The sequence below is a fragment of the Anser brachyrhynchus genome (assembly GCF_964034855.1).
Source record: "Anser brachyrhynchus genome assembly, chromosome: 26".
In the NCBI taxonomy this organism is placed as follows: domain Eukaryota; kingdom Metazoa; phylum Chordata; class Aves; order Anseriformes; family Anatidae; genus Anser; species Anser brachyrhynchus.
This window is the reverse complement of record NC_137719.1, coordinates 1,357,894-1,373,431: the sequence shown is the minus strand read 5'-3', so window position 1 is coordinate 1,373,431 and position 15,538 is coordinate 1,357,894. Positions and strand designations below refer to the sequence as shown.

The window sequence follows — 15,538 nt, the reverse complement described above, 5'->3', positions numbered from 1 at the left end:
TTCCCATCCCAATGCCTTTCCTTAAGGATGACTTCCTCCCCAAGGAAGGTGTGTCATCCCAATGCTTTTCCTTCCCAAGGAAGCTTTCCCGTCTCTTACATTTCCTAGCCCCATGGCTTTCCAGCCCAAGGAAGTCTTCCCATCCCAGCAATCATTTCTCATCCCACTCATCATTTCCCATCCCCACGATTTCCCATTTTCACCATCCAAAAGACAGCTTAGCCAGCCCACAGCTAGAGAGAGATCCCAACAGGGATTTGCACGATTCTGGTAGATTCAAGGGCATGGACACTTGGCGTGCTAACAATTGCACTTTATTCCAGAGCAACACAGATCAGCGGTACCAAGAGCGCTATGATGAATCTGGCGAAGATGTAGATAGATGGTTCTTGCAGGTATTACCAGGAAATAAACAGGTGTCTGCACTTCTCTCTAGCTACCTTAGTAAAAGATCGGAAGGGTAGAGCACTAATTAACAGTAGCATTATAAGAGGCACTACTGTGGCAGTGAAAATACCAGCAGGACATCGGCGTCTCCCATTGCACCATGCAGACCTCCATGCCTTGAGTGCCACCAGCAGTACTCCATGCGAGCTGGACGCTCAGGGCACTTATGGCCACCCACCTTTGTGAGGTCAAAGGCTGACAGTGACTCTCTGCTGACCTCACACGGCTCTCGGGCACCCCGATGGCAGCACTGACGGCGCTAAGCTGACTGCCATGAGCAAAGGCTGACATGAAATGGCTGCTGCGCAACGCCAGGAGCAATGTCTGCCGGGCCGGGGGTTCGGATGGGAGCTCGGCCTTCGGCCTGGGAACTGCGCCTGGGAGCCAGGGACGTCCTCGATGTGCAGCTGGACACCTGGGCCTGAGAAAGCAAGGTTTCTTGAAAGAAAATTGGAAACATCGTCACCTAGTGGCTGTCTCAGGGGGACGGATCGAAACGCACAGCATCTCTTGGTTACCTGAAGTGCTGGTGTCCTACGCCCTCGTATGTCTCAATGACATAAAAAGGGACACATTTTTACCCCAAATGCAGCTCCTTTCTGTGGGAAGCTTCCCGTGCTGCGCATCCTCCTCTCTTTCTAGCATGTGGCTTCGACTTTAGGCATGTTGTTTTTTCTCCTTGTGAGAAACAAAGTTGTGTTTTTGCAATAGAAGGTGTTTTTGCAGTGGAAAAATCCACTAACCTTGCATATGCAAAAGTGGCATTGTGTGGCATAGCAGTGGGGACTCTGTTAAGCAGATAAGGGGAAGGTCCCACTGTCCCAAAATCACGAGGATAGCTAAGAAAAACAGGATGAGCAGTGCGAGATCAGTAAAAGCAAAGATCACGGGCCCTCTAGTCACAAGAGAAGAAGGAAAAAATAAAAGGATAAGGAGAAATTAACGGTTGGTCAAATAAAATTGTACATATATGGTATAGTAGTGCGTCGAGTAGGCTGTGAGCCTGTAGTACTCAGCCAATGAAGAAACAGGGGAGAAATCAGGTGTCGGGTAATAGGGAATACACGGTTATGATAAACTTTTACTGCGCGCTCCTGCTTGCAGGACGCCCGCCATTGCAATCGCGAATAAAAAAGCTCCACAGAAGATCCTGTCTGAAGAAAATTATTGAGATTTTTCTCACAGTCTAGGGGCTCGTCCCGGATCTTGTTGCCTACCAGAGAGTTCTTGCTACCACAGACAGGAAGGTGCACCCTCTGATTTCAGCGGTCCCGTCGGGGGTGGTGGCTTGTCTCGGGATGGCTGACAAAGGACTGAGACTGTTCATCTGAAGACAGGCTCTGAGAAGAAGTGGGGAGAAAGGAGGCCAATACAGACAGACCACAGAGCACAGCCCAGACACAGCCCAGCCAGAGCACGTACACAGCACAGAGAGCACAGACACAGCCCGGACAGAACCCAGACACAGCCTGGACACAGCACAGACAGAGCCCAGCCAGAGCACAGACACAGCGCAGGCACAGCACAGACGGAGCCCAGACAGAGCAGAGAGAGCACACACACAGCACAGAGCCCAGACACAGCACGGACAGAGCCCAGACACAGCCCAGACACGGCCCAGACACAGCCCAGACACAGCCCAGACACAGCACGGACAGAGCCCAGACACGGCCCAGACACAGCACAGACACAGCACAGACACAGCACGGACACAGCACGGACAGAGCACGGACAGAGCACAGAGAGCACAGGCCCAGCACAGAGCACAGGCACAGCACAGACACAGCCCGGACACCGGAGCCGTTATCCCAGCATGGCAGCAGCAAGGTGACAATGTGCTCGCCTGGAGGACAGCTGAAATCTTTCCGCATGTCTCACAGCTCACCCAGAGATCGGGATCACCTGGTTACTGCTGCTTTTAGATGGTGGTCTTCAGCCTGCTGTTCCCTAGGACGGCCCTCCACTGGGGTAGTCTGCTTCGCCTTCCTATTGCTCCTTCCCCTTCTCAGTAGGACTCTCTTCCCTTACTAAACGAGATGACTTGTGCATCCATTCTTTCATCTTGTGTGTATCGGTGACTGGGAATGCCACAGGGCAGTCCCCGGAGCCAGCTGTAGGGTCCGTCAGAGGGTTGGAGTGGCTGCAGGGCCTGTCAGCGGGGCTGGAGAGGCCGCAGGGCCCGTCAAAGGGGTTGGAGTGGCTGCGGGTAACATCCCAGGGCTCGGAAGGGCCTCAGAGCCCATCCCAGGGCTTGGAGGGCCTTCAGGGTGCGTCACAGGCTTGCATCAGATCAAGACGCATTTTCATAGACCCACACAATTTCTCTTGAAGGTGCTGAATTGTACTGAATAGTCTTCAAAACACACAGAGCAGACCCAGCAAACAAGCCGCTGGTGCTAGGAACTGGGTTTTGTTTTTGTTTGTTTGTTTGTTTTTCGTTAACTTTGTTTCATGAGAACAGATACCAAATGGGTATTTTCAGGGCAAAGATGACCCTGGAGTTGGAGCTATCTAAAGGATGAATAACTAGGAATCTATTTACTCGAGAAGACCCTTTTGTAAGGAAAAATCCTACACACGTGCACTGGAGTTTGATACTAATCCATCTGTTGGAAACCACTGGAAAACAATGGAAAGCTATTCTAAGACGAAGTACCCTCATTCTAATGCAAAAAGTCACAGCCCTAGAGTGAGAGACCCCAGCCCAACAGGAGACCCTTCCCCTCTGAGGATGCGCAGAATCATTTTGTCATGTCAGCCGTAGGCTAATTCTGGAACCTGTGAGAAGTTAGGGGATTGTACTAGCATGGAAATGTAGTGATAAAAGATTGTATCAAGCGTGGCGTGGAAAATCTTTCCATGTGCTGGCTTTGTGGGAAACCACCTGGTACCCAGACTCGCGCAGTTCTGAAAGAAAACTGTGTCTCGACCTGGTGTCTGGATTGGCTTCTTGCGCATCGGGTAACAAATCCAAACTTTTCTCGGACAACTTGGCGAGCTGTAAATCTCTGGCACTGCCAGCATCGGGGCACACCTTTCTAAAACCTTTTAGCAGCGCCGTAGGATACCACATTTGTTCAGGGCTGAATTCCAAAGCCATCGGAGGTGGCAATCGTGATAAAAACCGGCCCACATCCCCCCCCAGCCCTTGCCACATGTAGCCATCCTGCCTCAGGGCTGATCGCTGGCTGGAATTTTTAACTCCTTGTCTAACCACAGAGGTTGTCATTCGGGGACAAATACTGGGTTAAGTTCACCGTCGGTGCAAGAGGAGCACGTGCTACCTGCAAATGGGCAAAACCATCAACAAACATAGGCCAGCCCCCAGGGATCATAAACAACAAGAAAGGGATTAAGAAAAAGCACCGAAAAAGCACAGAAAAACAACACTAGAAAGGAAAAAATCAACATTGTGACCAGCAACTATCAATCTCAGAGAAAGCTTATAAGAAACACTCTTTTAAAACATTCCGGTCAGATGTGACGTTAGCTCAACCCTTTGTGCCCCAGCTTGGCTGCCAAAAAGTCTGTTGTGGTGTAACCCGGCAGGCCGCTCAGCACCACACATCTGTTCGCTCACGTCCCCCCAGCCTGAGTGAACATGCAGAGAATCGGAAGGAAAATAAAAGCTCATAGGCATTGATAAAGAGTTTAATAATAAAGGAATAGAAAATAATAATACAAATCATACAATACATTAACAAGACAATCAATAAAATTTATTAATGTAAACAATTTTTTCCCAGCCTAATGCTCTCCTATCACCACCATGATCACAACATCACAAAATATCACAAAAAATCCACCATGATCACAATATCACAAAATCACCTAGCAATTTCCCATCCCATCATTTCACACTAATGAATCCCCATCACCGTCATGACTTCCCATCCCACTGATCATTTCCTATCCCAGCAACCTCCCATTGCTGATCCCAAGGCTCAGTTCCCAACTCCCATCCATCCATCCATCCATCCATCCATCCATCCATCCATCCATCCACCCATTTTCTCCCGTCCGTGCTGGCCATGCCCACATCCATTCACGGACTGAGCATGGGCAGCGGGAGCGGGCTGCATTAAATCCCCTCGGCATCCCACTGCCAGAACAACTGCAGGCAGAGGCATTGCTGAGTGAACACCTACACTAGAGGAATTTAAGAAAAAAGGCTATAAAGCAGAGAAAGGACCAGAAAGGAAGAAATAAGCTTTCAATCCCTGCCATTTTGTGTCCCAACAAGCAGTTCCCATGCCCAAACTTGCCCATGCCAGGTATTGCCCATCCCAACAGCTTCCATCGCAACACTCCCAACACTCATTCGTGACCCCCCCATCTCCCATCCCCCCCCGTTGCCCATCCCTGACAGTGAGAAACACTGACTAGCTACAGCACTAAAGAAGGGTAAGGGCAAGCGAGAGGGGAAAGGGCTGAAGAGTGCGGCTCAAGCTGGAGCAGGTGCCTGCAGAGGTCTCTGTGCCTGCGTGCTGAGCTCAGCACCACTGGGTGCTGCAGGGGCCGTCGAGGAGCGCAGGGTCACGGGTAGCCGGCATACTTGGCTATGGCCCCGTCTTTCTGCCGCTGCGCGAAGAATTGCACAGGGCCGATCTTCATCTGGTGGGCCGCCCGCTGCCGCTCCTCCTGGGCCAGCTGCTTCAGGCGCTCCCGCTCGGGACGCTGCTGCAGCGTGATGGGCACCGGCTCCTCCTGCTCCTCCAGCGGCGTGGGCGCCGCGTCACCGCCTGCCCAGGGCCCCACGCAGGGCACGTAGTCCACGCGGGGCCGTGCCAGGGGCTGCAGCATGCGCGGCTGTGTGGGCAGAGCCCCCCGCTGCGCTTGGCCCCCCGCGGCTGGCAGGCACAGCGCTCTGGGCGCCTGCTCTAGGGCAGCGTCCCCTGTTCACGCCGTGCTGCCTGGTGGTGCCGGCACCACCTTCTCTTTGCCGCCAGCTGGGGATTGGGGGGCAGCGGGCACAGCGCTGGAGCCTGGCACTGTCTGCGCGGCGCTGGGCATCGTGCTGGGGCTGCTGGAGGTGGGCTGCGGCTGCACGCAGGGCAGCTGGCGCACTGGCCCCAGCGCCTTCACCCTGGCCCCCAGCGGCTGCAAAGTCTCGCTGGGGGTCTTTGTGCCCCGGCGCTGGCGCTGCAGCGTCTTGGCCCTGACGCCTTGGGGACAGAGGCTGTCCTGGGGCCGCACGGCACCGGGCTCCGCGCTCGGAGTCTCCGGCAGCAGCCGCGCTCTGCGGGGAGGCGGCGACGCTGCTCCTTGCCCCCCAGCAGCCCCCGGGCTTCGGGCTCTCTTGCTGGGTGCCCGGCTGTTGTTGGTCGCTGGCTGCTGCCTGCCGCTGCCGTCTTTCCTGCTGCTGCCACGGCGTCCTGGGGCCTTGGACATCCTGGCGTCCCTGGCACGGCGTCCCTGGCAAGGCGTCTTGGGGCCTTGGAGACCCTGGCCCAGCAGCATCTTCCTGTCCTTGCCGGGGGGTTTCTCTGTTGCTGGTCTCTTGGGCTGGGAGCTCTCCGCTGTCCCGGGGGTGCTGGTGGGCGCGCGGCGCTTGGCCCCCCGCTTGGTGCCGGTGGACGCAGGGGCAGCCAGGGGGCTCTTGAGGGGACCCAGGGGGCATTTGGGCAGGGGTGTCCTCTGCTCACTGAGGACTTGGGTGTCAGGGGACCTCTTGGGGGGACTCAGGGGGGGTTTGGGCAGGGGTCTACTAGGGGAACTGAGGACCTGGGTGTCAGGGGACCTCCTGGGGGGACTCAGGGGTGGACTGGGTAGGGGTCTACTAAGGGCACCGGGCAGGGGACTGGCTGCAGGGCTGAGCGGGGGGCTCAATGCCAGCACAACAGGGGACTGCACCAACAGCCCACCCCCAACCTTCTCGGGGTACACCCCAGGGGTTGAGGGTACCTCACCGAGGGCTCCTGTGGCTTCCAGTCCCTGCGTGCTCGGCTCCTCGATGTCCTCGGAGAGGTCGGGCAGCTGGGAGAGGAGGCGGCTGAGGGCAGGACTGCTGGGCGAATCGGGGAAGGCGTCCTGGGGCTCCACGGCCTCGAGCCAGCTGAACAGCTCCTCCGTGCCGGGGATGTCCAGGTCGGCCAGGAGCTGGTCCTGCAGGTGCTGCAGCAGCTGGCTGTCCCCTGCCAGCTCTGGAAAGGCCTCGGCGAAGGCATCAGGGCCCAGCTCGGGCAGCTGCGGGGGCTCCTCAGGCACCTGCGGGGCTGTCGCCGCTGAGGACGAAGCAAGAAAATCCCCCAAGACGGGCGATGTCAGCTTTCCCATGGCTCATGGGTGTGGGGCGACAACGGGGCGGCTGTGCCAGCGCCAAACTCACCGTCGGGCGTCGCCGTCTGGGTGCTGCGGGTCGATGGAGCCAGGAAAGGCTCGGGGGGAGTGGGGTCAGGCAGCGGGGGCCCCTGGTCCTCGCTGAGCCCCACGGCGTGGTCGCAGGGCTCCGGCAGCTGCCCCTGGCTGCTGGTCACGGTGCGGGGCGTGGGGAGCGCCTGCCCCCGGAGCCGAGGCCCCGGGACGAGGGGTGGCGGGGGCCTGCGGTGGGCGGGGGCCTGCAACAGGCAGGTGCCTGCGGGGTGCAGGGGCTCCCCGTGGAGCACGGCCCTGGGCCCCAGCCCCAGCGCATGGTGGGGCACCAGTGTCCCCGTCACCATGGGCTGTCCGCACTGGCAGACAGGGGCACAGGGAAGAGCGGTGTGGGGGAGCTGCCCCACGGGGGGGAGCTGCACCGGCTGCAGGTTATGCCCCATGGGGGGGAGCTGCACCGGCTGCAGGTGGTGCCCCTCGGGTGGGAGGTGTACCGGCTGCAGGATATGCTCCTCGGGTGGGAGCTGCACCACCTGCAGGTTATGCCCCACGGGGGAGAGCTGCACCGGCTGCAGGATATGCTCCTCGGGTGGGAGGTGCACCACCTGCAGGTTATGCCCCACGGGGGGGAGCTGCACCGGCTGCAGGATATGCCCCACAGGGGGGAGCTGCACCAGATGCAGGTGGTGCCCCTCGGGTGGGAGGTGCCCCCCAGGTGGCAGCTGCGCCACGGGTGGGAGCTGCAGCACCTGCCCCTGGACCTCCGGCACCACGTGCCAGACGGTGGCCTGGGGCAGCGCGTAGGAGAGGGTGGGTACCTGGGGGGGCTGCAAGGGCACCGCCATCGCTCCGGGGAGGGAGGGCAGCAGCCAGGCAGCCACCGTTGGCGGCTCAGCTGGGACAACGAAGGGGGAGTTGGGCGTCTGCGGCACCGGCGGCAGCCATCTGGGGAATCTCTCTGTGAGGAAAAAGGGCGCTGGGCTGAGCTCTCGGGCGCTGGGCTCGCCGGCAGGGCCGCAGCCCCGGGAGGAGCGGGAGCCCGCTGCTGTACCTGCCATGGTCGCTGGAGAGTGGGGCGGTTCGTTGGGGAACCCGGGCAACGGGGGCTCCGCCCCAACGGCTGACCAGCCCCTCACCGCCATCTTGGTGAGGACTGCAGTTTCTCTACCCAAGCAGGCTTCCCAGCGCCATCAGTTTCCATCCCCATGAGCCTTTCCCGTCCCAGTCCTCATTTGCCAGGCCCAGGGGGGTTTCGCACTCCAACACTTTCCCCTCCCAAGGATTTTCCATCCCAAGACTTTTCCATCCCAAGACTTTTCATCCTCCCGGCGATTTCCCATCCCGACAGTTTCACAGCCCAACAGATTCCCATGCAAACTATTTCCCATCAGCACGAAGCGTTTCTTAATCCCATGAGATCTCATCCCAAAGACTTCCCATCCCTTGGATTTCTTTTCCAACTATTTCCTACCCCAATGAATCGTACCCACCCCATTCAAGATTTCCCATCCCAATAATTTCCCATCCCAAGAGAGATTTCCCTACCCCAATGCTTTTCCTTTCCAATGATTTCCTCCCCAAGGAAGATTTCCCATCCCAATGCCTTTCCTTAAGGATGACTTCCTCCCCAAGGAAGGTGTCTCATCCCAATGCTTTTCCTTCCCAAGGAAGCTTTCCCGTCTCTTTCATTTCCTAGCCCCATGGCTTTCCAGCCCAAGGAAGTCTTCCCATCCCAGCAATCATTTCTCATCCCACTCATCATTTCCCATCCCCACGATTTCCCATTTTCACCATCCAAAAGACAGCTTAGCCAGCCCACAGCTAGAGAGAGATCCCAACAGGGATTTGCACGATTCTGGTAGATTCAAGGGCATGGACACTTGGCGTGCTAACGATTGCACTTTATTCCAGAGCAACACAGATCAGCGGTACCAAGAGCGCTATGATGAATCTGGCGAAGATGTAGATAGATGGTTCTTGCAGGTATTACCAGGAAATAAACAGGTGTCTGCACTTCTCTCTAGCTACCTTAGTAAAAGATCGGAAGGGTAGAGCACTAATTAACAGTAGCATTATTAGAGGCACTACTGTGGCAGTGAAAATCCATCAGGAGGGCCAACTTACCAATGCCTGCAAGGCAAATGCACTTAGGATGGGTTTTCTTTGTCAAGACTAAACTTACAAGAGGTTCAAGCTCTCCGCAGCAGTAGCTGTGCCCGCAGGACTCAGGTGCTGCCTCGGCCAGCAGGCCCAGGCAGGTGGGGCACGTCTCATCCCCGGGGGCCTCTGCTGTCAGCCCGCGGGGCGGCTGGCTCGTGCTGCCCGCGGCCTCCCTGCCGTGGAGATGCTCGGCCACCGGGATGGAGGCTGCCCACTCCTAAGCACCTCTAACCAGCAGGACCTCGAACCCTGAAGTCTCCTCTTCCACCAGCAGGACGTCAGCGTCTCTTGTTCCACCAGCAGGACATCGGCGTCTCCTATTCCACCACCAAGACCTCCATGCCTTGAGTGCCACCAGCAGTACTCCATGCGAGCTGGACGCTCAGGGCACTTATGGCCACCCACCTTTGTGAGGTCAAAGGCTGACAGTGACTCTCTGCTGACCTCACACGGCTCTCGGGCACCCCGATGGCAGCACTGACGGCGCTAAGCTGACTGCCATGAGCAAAGGCTGACATGAAATGGCTGCTGCGCAACGCCAGGAGCAATGTCTGCCGGGCCGGGGGTTCGGATGGGAGCTCGGCCTTCGGCCTGGGAACTGCGCCTGGGAGCCAGGGACGTCCTCGATGTGCAGCTGGACACCTGGGCCTGAGAAAGCAAGGTTTCTTGAAAGAAAATTGGAAACATCGTCACCTAGTGGCTGTCTCAGGGGGACGGATCGAAACGCACAGCATCTCTTGGTTACCTGAAGTGCTGGTGTCCTACGCCCTCGTATGTCTCAATGACATAAAAAGGGACAGATTTTTACCCCAAATGCAGCTCCTTTCTGTGGGAAGCTTCCCGTGCTGCGCATCCTCCTCTCTTTCTAGCGTGTGGCTTCGACTTTAGGCGTGTTGTTTTTTCTCCTTGTGAGAAACAAAGTTGTGTTTTTGCAATAGAAGGTGTTTTTGCAGTGGAAAAATCCACTAACCTTGCATATGCAAAAGTGGCATTGTGTGGCATAGCAGTGGGGAATCCGTTAAGCAGATAAGGGGAAGGTCCCACTGTCCCAAAATCACGAGGATAGCTAAGAAAAACAGGATGAGCAGTGCGAGATCAGTAAAAGCAAAGATCACGGGCCCTCTAGTCACAAGAGAAGAAGGAAAAAATAAAAGGATAAGGAGAAATTAACGGTTGGTCAAATAAAATTGTACATATATGGTATAGTAGTGCGTCGAGTAGGCTGTGAACCTGTAGTACTCAGCCAATGAAGAAACAGGGGAGAAATCAGGTGTCGGGTAATAGGGAATACACGGTTATGATAAACTTTTACTGCGCACTCCTGCTTGCAGGACGCCCGCCATTGCAATCGCGAATAAAAAAGCTCCACAGAAGATCCTGTCTGAAGAAAATTATTGAGATTTTTCTCAGGGTTTAGGGGCTCGTCCCGGATCTTGTTGCCTACCAGAGAGTTCTTGCTACCACAGACAGGAAGGTGCACCCTCTGATTTCAGCGGTCCCGTCAGGGGTGGTGGCTTGTCTCGGGATGGCTGACAAAGGACTGAGACTGTTCATCTGAAGACAGGCTCTGAGAAGAAGTGGGGAGAAAGGAGGCCAATACAGACAGACCACAGAGCACAGCCCAGACACAGCCCAGCCAGAGCACGTACACAGCACAGAGCGCACAGACACAGCCCGGACACAGCACAGACACAGCACGGACACAGCACAGAGAGCACAGACACAGCCCAGCCAGAGCCCAGACACAGCTCAGACACAGCACAGAGAGCCCAGACACAGCCCGGACACAGCACAGACAGAGCCCAGCCAGAGCACAGACACAGCACAGGCACAGCACAGACGGAGCCCAGACAGAGCAGAGAGAGCACACACACAGCACAGAGCCCAGACACAGCACGGACAGAGCCCAGACACGGCCCAGACACAGCACAGACACAGCACAGACACAGCACGGACACAGCACGGACAGAGCCCAGACACGGCCCAGACACAGCACAGACACAGCCCAGACACAGCCCAGACACAGCACGGACAGAGCCCAGACACGGCCCAGACACAGCACAGACACAGCACAGACACAGCACGGACACAGCACGGACAGAGCACGGACAGAGCACAGAGAGCACAGGCCCAGCACAGAGCACAGGCACAGCACAGACACAGCCCGGACACCGGAGCCGTTATCCCAGCATGGCAGCAGCAAGGTGACAATGTGCTCGCCTGGAGGACAGCTGAAATCTTTCCGCATGTCTCACAGCTCACCCAGAGATCGGGATCACCTGGTTACTGCTGCTTTTAGATGGTGGTCTTCAGCCTGCTGTTCCCTAGGACGGCCCTCCACTGGGGTAGTCTGCTTCGCCTTCCTATTGCTCCTTCCCCTTCTCAGTAGGACTCTCTTCCCTTACTAAACGAGATGACTTGTGCATCCATTCTTTCATCTTGTGTGTATCGGTGCCTGGGAATGCCACAGGGCAGTCCCCGGAGCCAGCTGTAGGGTCCGTCAGAGGGTTGGAGTGGCTGCAGGGCCTGTCAGCGGGGCTGGAGAGGCCGCAGGGCCCGTCAAAGGGGTTGGAGTGGCTGCGGGTAACATCCCAGGGCTCGGAAGGGCCTCAGAGCCCATCCCAGGGCTTGGAGGGCCTTCAGGGTGCGTCACAGGCTTGCATCAGATCAAGACGCATTTTCATAGACCCACACAATTTCTCTTGAAGGTGCTGAATTGTACTGAATAGTCTTCAAAACACACAGAGCAGACCCAGCAAACAAGCCGCTGGTGCTAGGAACTAGTTTTGTGTTGTTTGTTTGTTTGTTTGTTTTTCGTTAACTTTGTTTCATGAGAACAGATACCAAATGGGTATTTTCAGGCAAGGGCAAAGATGACCCTGGAGTTGGAGCTATCTAAAGGATGAATAACTAGGAATCTATTTACTCGAGAAGACCCTTTTGTAAGGAAAAATCCTACACACGTGCACTGGAGTTTGATACTAATCCATTTGTTGGAAACCACTGGAAAACAATGGAAAGCTATTCTAAGACGAAGTACCCTCATTCTAATACAAAAAGTCACACCCCTAGAGTGAGAGACCCCAGCCCAAGAGGAGACCCTTCCCCTCTGAGGATGCGCAGAATCATTTTGTCATGTCAGCCGTAGGCTAATTCTGGAACCTGTGAGAAGTTAGGGGATTGTACTAGCATGGAAATGTAGTGATAAAAGATTGTATCAAGCGTGGCGTGGAAAATCTTTCCATGTGCTGGCTTTGTGGGAAACCACCTGGTACCCAGACTCGCGCAGTTCTGAAAGAAAACTGTGTCTCGACCTGGTGTCTGGATTGGCTTCTTGCGCATCGGGTAACAAATCCAAACTTTTCTCGGACAACTTGGCGAGCTGTAAATCTCTGGCACTGCCAGCATCGGGGCACACCTTTCTAAAACCTTTTAGCAGCGCCGTAGGATACCACATTTGTTCAGGGCTGAATTCCAAAGCCATCGGAGGTGGCAATCGTGATAAAAACCGGCCCACATCCCCCCCCAGCCCTTGCCACATGTAGCCATCCTGCCTCAGGGCTGATCGCTGGCTGGAATTTTTAACTCCTTGTCTAACCACAGAGGTTGTCATTCGGGGACAAATACTGGGTTAAGTTCACCGTCGGTGCAAGAGGAGCACGTGCTACCTGCAAATGGGCAAAACCATCAACAAACATAGGCCAGCCCCCAGGGATCATAAACAACAAGAAAGGGATTAAGAAAAAGCACCGAAAAAGCACAGAAAAACAACACTAGAAAGGAAAAAATCAACATTGTGACCAGCAACTATCAATCTCAGAGAAAGCTTATAAGAAACACTCTTTTAAAACATTCCGGTCAGATGTGACGTTAGCTCAACCCTTTGTGCCCCAGCTTGGCTGCCAAAAAGTCTGTTGTGGTGTAACCCGGCAGGCCGCTCAGCACCACACATCTGTTCGCTCACGTCCCCCCAGCCTGAGTGAACATGCAGAGAATCGGAAGGAAAATAAAAGCTCATAGGCATTGATAAAGAGTTTAATAATAAAGGAATAGAAAATAATAATACAAATCATACAATACATTAACAAGACAATCAATAAAATTTATTAATGTAAACAATTTTTTCCCAGCCTAATGCTCTCCTATCACCACCATGATCACAACATCACAAAATATCACAAAAAATCCACCATGATCACAATATCACAAAATCACCTAGCAATTTCCCATCCCATCATTTCACACTAATGAATCCCCATCACCGTCATGACTTCCCATCCCACTGATCATTTCCTATCCCAGCAACCTCCCATTGCTGATCCCAAGGCTCAGTTCCCAACTCCCATCCATCCATCCATCCATCCATCCATCCATCCATCCACCCATTTTCTCCCGTCCGTGCTGGCCATGCCCACATCCATTCACGGACTGAGCATGGGCAGCGGGAGCGGGCTGCATTAAATCCCCTCGGCATCCCACTGCCAGAACAACTGCAGGCAGAGGCGTTGCTGAGTGAACACCTACACTAGAGGAATTTAAGAAAAAAGGCTATAAAGCAGAGAAAGGACCAGAAAGGAAGAAATAAGCTTTCAATCCCTGCCATTTTGTGTCCCAACAAGCAGTTCCCATGCCCAAACTTGCCCATGCCAGGTATTGCCCATCCCAACAGCTTCCATCGCAACACTCCCAACACTCATTCGTGACCCCCCCATCTCCCATCCCCCCCCGTTGCCCATCCCTGACAGTGAGAAACACTGACTAGCTACAGCACTAAAGAAGGGTAAGGGCAAGCGAGAGGGGAAAGGGCTGAAGAGTGCGGCTCAAGCTGGAGCAGGTGCCTGCAGAGGTCTCTGTGCCTGCGTGCTGAGCTCAGCGCCACTGGGTGCTGCAGGGGCCGTCGAGGAGCGCAGGGTCATGGGTAGCCGGCATACTTGGCTATGGCCCCGTCTTTCTGCCGCTGCGCGAAGAATTGCACAGGGCCGATCTTCATCTGGTGGGCCGCCCGCTGCCGCTCCTCCTGGGCCAGCTGCTTCAGGCGCTCCCGCTCGGGACGCTGCTGCAGCGTGATGGGCACCGGCTCCTCCTGCTCCTCCAGCGGCGTGGGCGCCGCGTCACCGCCTGCCCAGGGCCCCACGCAGGGCACGTAGTCCACGCAGGGCCGTGCCAGGGGCTGCAGCATGCGCGGCTGTGTGGGCAGAGCCCCCCGCTGCGCTTGGCCCCCCGCGGCTGGCAGGCACAGCGCTCTGGGCGCCTGCTCTAGGGCAGCGTCCCCTGTTCACGCCGTGCTGCCTGGTGGTGCCGGCACCACCTTCTCTTTGCCGCCAGCTGGGGATTGGGGGGCAGCGGGCACAGCGCTGGAGCCTGGCACTGTCTGCGCGGCGCTGGGCATCATGCTGGGGCTGCTGGAGGTGGGCTGCGGCTGCACGCAGGGCAGCTGGCGCACTGGCCCCAGCGCCTTCGCCCTGACCCCCAGCGGCTGCAAAGTCTCGCTGGGGGTCTTTGTGCCCCGGCGCTGGCGCCGCAGCGTCTTGGCCCTGACGCCTTGGGGACAGAGGCTGTCCTGGGGCCGCACGGCACCGGGCTCCGCGCTCGGAGTCTCCGGCAGCAGCCGCGCTCTGCGGGGAGGCGGCGACGCTGCTCCTTGCCCCCCAGCAGCCCCCGGGCTTCGGGCTCTCTTGCTGGGCGCCCGGCTGTTGTTGGTCGCTGGCTGCTGCCTGCCGCTGCCGTCTTTCCTGCTGCTGCCACGGCGTCCTGGGGCCTTGGACATCCTGGCGTCCCTGGCACGGCGTCCCTGGCAAGGCGTCTTGGGGCCTTGGAGACCCTGGCCCAGCAGCATCTTCCTGTCCTTGCCGGGGGGTTTCTCTGTTGCTGGTCTCTTGGGCTGGGAGCTCTCCGCTGTCCCGGGGGTGCTGGTGGGCGCGCGGCGCTTGGCCCCCCGCTTGGTGCCGGTGGACGCAGGGGCAGCCAGGGGGCTCTTGAGGGGACCCAGGGGGCATTTGGGCAGGGGTGTCCTCTGCTCACTGAGGACTTGGGTGTCAGGGGACCTCTTGGGGGGACTCAGGGGGGGTTTGGGCAGGGGTCTACTAGGGGAACTGAGGACCTGGGTGTCAGGGGACCTCCTGGGGGGACTCAGGGGTGGACTGGGTAGGGGTCTACTAAGGGCACCGGGCAGGGGACTGGCTGCAGGGCTGAGCGGGGGGCTCAATGCCAGCACAACAGGGGACTGCACCAACAGCCCACCCCCAACCTTCTCGGGGTACACCCCAGGGGTTGAGGGTACCTCACCGAGGGCTCCTGTGGCTTCCAGTCCCTGCGTGCTCGGCTCCTCGATGTCCTCGGAGAGGTCGGGCAGCTGGGAGAGGAGGCGGCTGAGGGCAGGACTGCTGGGCGAATCGGGGAAGGCGTCCTGGGGCTCCACGGCCTCGAGCCAGCTGAACAGCTCCTCCGTGCCGGGGATGTCCAGGTCGGCCAGGAGCTGGTCCTGCAGGTGCTGCAGCAGCTGGCTGTCCCCTGCCAGCTCTGGAAAGGCCTCGGCGAAGGCATCAGGGCCCAGCTCGGGCAGCTGCGGGGGCTCCTCAGGCACCTGCGGGGCTGTCGCCGCTGAGGACGAAGCAAGAAA

General features: G+C 57.0%; 1 long non-coding RNA gene across 1 annotated transcript; it reads right to left on the bottom strand.

The window, feature by feature from the left end:
- Window positions 1–8,644: 8,644 nt before the first annotated feature.
- Window positions 8,645–9,803, bottom strand: LOC308182853. The gene is made up of 2 exons (XR_013942131.1): window positions 9,325–9,803; window positions 8,645–9,236 (listed from the first exon to the last, which is right to left on the bottom strand). It is a non-coding gene; the product is annotated as an uncharacterized lncRNA (long non-coding RNA).
- Window positions 9,804–15,538: the final 5,735 nt, after the last annotated feature.